Consider the following 5,537-nt stretch of genomic DNA (forward strand, 5'->3'; position numbering starts at 1 on the left):
AGTTTCTCTTGGCCGGAATGTCAAGTTACAGCCCTAAAATGGGGGTGTTGTAGGTGTTTTAGGTTCTAAAATTTAGAAGATGACTGGGCCGGAGGGAGGGAGGGAGGGAGGGAGGGAGGGAGGGAGGGAGGGAGGGAAGGAGGGGAGGCCACCGGAGGGCTTGAAGTTAGGCGATGGCATTCATTTCTTTGGTCCCTGGAACAAAGCCTTTGCTGTTAGGAATGGCTTGGGGGGTGGGGGGTGGAAATCCGGAATGTTTCTCTTAATGGAGGTTTTTTTTTCTCTGTAGACACAGTCAATAACAGGCTAAATCAGAAGTAACAGATTCAGCACTCTGCCTGTTGGAAGTGTAGCCAGGGCGTCCTCCCAGCCTCCCTCTCCCCCCACCCCCTTTTTTTGCAGAGGAGACCGGCTTGCAAACCTTATTTAATCACAGTGAGTCCTGGGATCCCACCTCGCTTAATTCTGCCTGAATCAGCGAGGCTTAAAAATAATGCCTTCAGATGAGGCCGATGGGAGGGCCTCGAGAAGGCCCCCCCCCTCCCAAGTGCTGGGCAAGAGAAACATGTTCATCATGTTTTGAAAATACACCATTAATAATGTTAATGGAATGATTGCAACCAAAAAGGAAGCGGGCTGTTTCTTAAGGGAACATGGGGATAGTCCCGGAGCTCCGTGCCCAGGGCCGTCAGAAAGGCCTGACTGTGTGGAGAGTTCTGTGTCTTTTCCCCGCTGCAGAGTCAGCTAAATATCATTAACGTGCAGATGCCGGAAAGCTGAGCAGATAGGAATTGCTCCGAGACGGGCACAGCCTTTCTCTGCTTCCTTTTCGTCTCCAGTGTGTCATCCCAAAGCTCTTTCCGCAGCTGCTCAGGAGCCGGCTGGAGCTCAGGGACTGAGCAGATTAGAGGGACGGGATTCGGTCATTTTATTAAACTGCAGGCTCGCTCCACGTGGCCCTCGAAGCCCAAGAACGTTAACATCTCGCCCTGACCGGTTTGGCTCAGTGGATAGAGCATCAGCCTGTGGACTGAAGGGTCCCAGGTTCAATTCCGGTCAAGGGCATGTATCTTGGTTGCGGGCACATCCCCAGGAGGAGGTGTGCAGGAGGCAGCTGATCGATGTTTCTCTCTCATCGGTGTTTCTACCTCTCTATCCCTCTCCCTTCCTCTGTGTAAAAAATCAATAAAATATATATATTTTTAAAAAGAACGTTAACGTCTCAGATATGAGAAGGTGGAACTCCTGGAACTCAGCGCAGGTCTGTCTGACGTGAAGCAGGTCCAGTCTGCATCCTGGAAGGGCGGCCCCTGTGAGCTTGGATTTATGAGAGCGAGATTTGCAAGTAGTTAACTTCTGCGAGGAGTCACCGTGGACTCATTTAAATAATGCCCTTTCCAGGGTGTTTACCAAAACCTGGCCCGTTTATGGTTTTATTGCCCAGAGATGCCCACAGACTTTGGTTTTTAACACGCATCTACTTTTGCTACTGAAGAGTGGCATGAGAATGGGTATGTGACAGGAAGTTACCGATTTAACAGAAATACGTACATGAAAGTTTGCAGTCCCTCAGTCCTGTGTTCAAACGAGTGAGTCCTGAATTAGTCAACTAATTTTAAACGGAATAACCTTTGGGGACCTGGCATTTCCAGTAGGCTCGGCCTGCTAAAGCTCGGTGTACAACTGAATGCTCTTTTTTATCTCTTTAGCATGCACACCTGCAGCTGGGCCCCGAGTAGCTGCGGGGTCCCTCCCCGATGCTATGGCTTTCACAGCTGTTGTATGTATCCCTCACCCCTGCTTTCTACGCGAGGGAACAGGCGCAGCGAGGTCCCTCTGCTCCCGGTTACAGAGCTGGCGAGTTGAAGAGCTGGAATTTGAACTGGGCTCCGGGCTGTTTTCAGAAACAGATGCTGCTTTCTGTTCCTATGTGAGGCTGGGTTCTCTGAATTACTCCTTAGTCAGCTAGACCTGGGTTCACGTTCAGAGTCCACCGCTTGCCAGGTGTGTGAACTCCGGTGAGCTATCTAAGGTTCTGCATTGGTGAGGGTGTAATGAGCGAATACACGGCACAGTGCCTGGCAGACGGCTGGTTTAACGAGCGCTAAATGCTTAACAGGTTGTGGTTAAGCCACAGAACCCAGGGAAGACCATGGGCCCCAGAATGAGATTTGCATGAGGGAAGGTGGGACAAGTGAAATGGCTAAACGAGTAAGTGAATGAAAAGCTACTCTATTAAACCCATGTCTATTTTGTTTTTATTAAACCCATGTTTATTTTTGTTGTTGTTAAACCCATGTTTATTTTTTTTAAGCCGTTCTCTTGGCAACAGGTCAGCACATAGCCGTGTTTTAGATTTTTCAGTGGATCACTTTCTCTGGGTGAAATCATTATTTTGCACATTTTAGTGTGAAGTCCGGTGCCGCCCTATGGAATACAGCCTGTGTTTTTGGAAATAACGGGAAAAAAATAAGTAGTGATGGCATAAATCTGTAAAGCCAGCTCTCTCCCCCCCTTTTTTTGGGGGGGAGGCAAGTTATTTCTGTCTCAGTTTCTTTGAGTCTCTGGGTACTTTGAAATTGTCTCAAAATAGGGAAAAATGTATCCTACTTGGAAATCCCGTGTGTACAGGTAAACGCGCCTTCAGAGCACCCTGCATCCTGCCTTGCCCGTTTGGCTTTGTAGTTTTAAACGTCAACTTGATGCTGCAGAAGAAGTAAAATTTAATCTCCTTCCCTCCGGGGCCATCATTCTCTACCCTGTTGTCCTTGGTTACCTTGGAGACCTCAGTGCTGTCACAGCCCAGGGTTCTAAGTGCAGGGGTGGGGTGAGCATCTGGGATGCTTGTCTGGGCTGCCCAGACCCCCAGGGACCTTGCTGTCCTACCCAGCAGTCAGGGTGGGAACCCGGCCTCCGGGCTTTTCAGGCAAGAATGCGATTCTGGCTCAGCCAGCGTGGCTCAGTGGTTGAGTGTCGACCTTTGAACCAGAAGGTCATGGGTTCGATTCCCAGTCAGGGCACGTGCCCAGGTTTTGGACTTGATCTCCAGTGTGGAGCTTATAGGAGGCAGCCGATCCATGATTCCCTCTCATCATTGATGTTTCTCTCTCTCTCTCCCCCTCTCCCTTCGTGTCTGAGATAAAAAATACATATATTTAAAAAAGAAAAGAAAATGTGGTTCTGAATCTCAGCCCTCGTGACTTGTTTGACAAACAGCCCTTCCAGACGATCCCAGGCGAACAGGCTCCGCCTCTGTCGGCCGGAGGACGTCACCTTCTTGCCCGTGCGTTTGCCTGTTTGGAAGTGAGGTTCTGTGGGCAGACGGCCCCCCTAGGGTGCTGTCTGTGTTCTGAAATCTGGACTTACGTGTTCCGAAATGTTGGAGTCACTCACGGAAGAAAGGATCTTCTCTTAGTGCCCCCCCACCCCCACCCCCCCATTTCATTTCTCTCCTTTTTTGTGATTAACAGTAAGAAGCACCAGTGCTGCTCCTGGTGAGCGCAGACCCCGTCGTTCGTTCCGTGGGGACTCACTGAGTCCTGCTGAGCGAGGTGCCGGGATGGGCATGCCCGGGAGTGAGTTCCCTGTGAAAGAACCTGCTGCTCAGTGGGAGGGACACACGTCCTACAAACAAGCCAGTGCGATTAGCCTGGGCCCTGGCTGCCCGAGGGTCCAGCCACACCCTGGGAGGGAGTGGCCAGGCGCCCGGGGCTGGGGTTAGGAGGCCTGGGTGGCGGCGTGTGGTTGGCATGTGAAGCCAAGGGAGTCACCACATGCTTTAGTCATGAAGGTGCCTCCATAGGACCCTCCCTGCTGTAGGTCAATATTGATCCACTCCCGACGTGGTGGCCGGCTGGGCCTCTGGTTGGATTTTCCCAGCCACCCACTCCACAGAGGGGTTGCTCGGGCCAGGAGCTGGAAGCAGTGCCCGGTTCTCCTCCTGCACCCACATCTCTAGGCCCCGGTGCCTTGCTTCATGGAGCACAAGCGTGGCGAGCCCGCCCTGCCCCGCGTGGGGGCTGGGATGCACACGGAGTTTCTCAGTGGCACCGGCCACGTTCACGTACTCAGGAGCGCCCAAGCCGGTGTGGCTCAGTGGGTAGAGCGTGGCCTGCCGACAGAAGGGTCCCGGGTTCCATTCCGGTCAAGGGCACGCACCTCGGTCGCAGGCTTGATCCCGGGCCCTGGTCTGGTCAGGGCCCGGGTGGGAGGCAACCAACCTATGTGTCTCTCACATCGGTGCTTCTCTCTCTCTGCCTCTCCCCCTCCCTCCCACTCTCTCTAAACATCAATGGAACAGTAGCCTCCGGTGAGGATCGTCTAGTGCTGGCCACGTGCCTGTGGGATAGCGCAGGTCCCGGGCATCCCATCGCGCCGTGCACGGGGCTCAGACCTCGCCGTTCACAGCAGGGCCCACCCCGCGAGCCTGGCAGACAGCAGCGTCTCAGACCCACCTCAGGCCCCTGAGTCAGAGCCCATGGAGCAGGCACCTCAGGTACATTCTGTGCACATCAGGTACATTCTGTGCACATCAGGTACATTCTGTGCACATCAGGTACATTCTGTGCACATCAGGTACATTCTGTGCACATCGCAGTGGGAGAAGGTGTTCTGGGCTGGGAGCCTGGCTGCGCGGATCCCCTGGGGCGTCTGTAGGAGATGCGGCCCCGCCCTGAGATGCTGGCTTCAGTCGCTTGGGGCGGGGCCTGAGCTTTTTTTTTTTTTGGCAGCAAGAATTTAGGACTTTTCATTTGTCCCAAAGTTGCTGAGGCAAAGTCATGATAAAGCATCTGCTTTCCTTTATCCCCCCTCACGCATACAGGAAAACTGTTGGTGGGGGGAATGATTTGGTACGTGGGGAGAAGCAATGTAAATTCACAACTTACAGGTGAGGGTTCTCTGTGCCACTCGTCGCTTTAAAAAGTTTATATGGACCTCGCCGATTGGCTCCGTGGATAGAGTGTCAGCCTGTGAACTGAGGGGTCCCGGGTTTGAGTCCCAGGGAGGGCACAGGCCTGGATTGCGGGCTCGATCCCCAGCGCGGGGTGTGCAGGAGGCAGCCCATCAATGGTTCTCTCTCATTGTTGATGTTTCTCTCTCTCCCTCGCCCCTCCTCTCTGATATAATACAAATATGGTAAAGTTTAAAAAACCAGTTCATATGGAAATGCAGTCACAATCAGCAGGGGACCCCCTGGCCGTGCGCTCACAGTGGAGGTCAGGGGAGACCAGCCTGCAGAGCACGAGAGTTCTGGGGGCCAGCGGTCTGCCGTGATCCGGGAGGTTGCCCGTTTGAACCGATGCTGCTGTCCCTCGGCGTGTCGGAAGTGCCATCCGTCACCGCTGGGGTTTCCCCCCTCGTCTTTTCTCTCTGGCGTTTATCGGGCACTTCCTGTGTGCCGGGCACGCTTTGATTTCTTTAGATGCATCAACGATTAACTTGTTTAATTCTTACAAAAACACCGAAAGGTCCAGAGAGCCTGAGCCACTGAGGGGAGAGAGGAGCAGCTCCCGCCCGTGGCCTGGGCTCCGAGAACC

General features: G+C 53.3%; 1 long non-coding RNA gene across 2 annotated transcripts; it reads left to right on the plus strand.

Annotated features, from left to right (window-relative positions):
• On the plus strand, positions 1-2,293 carry LOC111824002. 2 transcript variants are annotated; one of them, XR_002827117.1, is made up of 2 exons: positions 1-53; positions 290-2,293. It is a non-coding gene; the product is annotated as an uncharacterized LOC111824002 (long non-coding RNA). The 2 variants fall into 2 exon arrangements; XR_002827118.1 differs by having other exon boundaries at positions 1-49.
• Positions 2,294-5,537: the final 3,244 nt, after the last annotated feature.

Source organism: Myotis lucifugus, unplaced genomic scaffold (assembly GCF_000147115.1).
Source record: "Myotis lucifugus unplaced genomic scaffold, Myoluc2.0 scaffold_803, whole genome shotgun sequence".
NCBI lineage: Eukaryota > Metazoa > Chordata > Mammalia > Chiroptera > Vespertilionidae > Myotis > Myotis lucifugus.